Here is a 616-nt window from a genome sequence, read left to right as displayed (position 1 = left end):
GGAGCATTACCCGCCACGCCTGGGTGCCCGCTGCCTGGCACTGCCCCTGGCATCATTGAGGGAGGAGTTTGTTGGTTGGGAAACGGTGAGGGGCCTGGAAACAAAGGAGAGAAGGTTTGAGGTGTAAAGTCTAGCTTACCAACTTAGTTTCTTAACAAAGATAATCTAGCCACTCTCTGTGCTTGCTACCTTCTCATTTCCTAATACTAAATAGAATAAGGAGAATTCTTGGAACAAAATCTCTGGGCATAGTGCAGGATCTCTGCTGTGTGAGGACATAAACAAGAGTCCATCAGTAGGTCTTTAACTCCAATCCCCATCACAGATCCCCTTCTACAACATTCAGCTTGATCTTAGCCAGCAAGAATTCAGGAACCCATCCACTTACCATGGGGTCCAGGGGGGGGTATCCCTGGTGGGACCGCCCCAGACTGGGGAGCTCCAGCTGGTTGCTGCTGCTGTGGCCCTGCAGTTGGCCCTGCCTGCCCAATTTGTTCAGAGGGTCCCAAGCTTCCAGGAGGGGCCCCACTACCAGCAGGAGCAGGGGCCACAGAGGCCGGAGCCACAGCCAAGCCATGGACTGAGGGTGGCCCAGCAGCCCCTGTGGGTGGGATAG

General features: G+C 54.5%; 1 protein-coding gene across 1 annotated transcript in view; it reads right to left on the bottom strand.

The window, feature by feature from the left end:
- Positions 1-616, bottom strand: part of SMARCC2 (SWI/SNF related, matrix associated, actin dependent regulator of chromatin, subfamily c, member 2) — a 24,997-nt gene that overhangs the window by 14,540 nt on the left and 9,841 nt on the right. The window lies entirely within an intron of this gene.

This window comes from Elephantulus edwardii, unplaced genomic scaffold (genome assembly GCF_000299155.1).
Source record: "Elephantulus edwardii isolate Elephantulus edwardi_28Jun2011 unplaced genomic scaffold, EleEdw1.0 scaffold00212, whole genome shotgun sequence".
Taxonomy (NCBI): domain Eukaryota; kingdom Metazoa; phylum Chordata; class Mammalia; order Macroscelidea; family Macroscelididae; genus Elephantulus; species Elephantulus edwardii.
The sequence above is the reverse complement of the archived record's forward strand: the minus strand, read 5'-3'. Positions and strand labels throughout refer to the sequence as shown.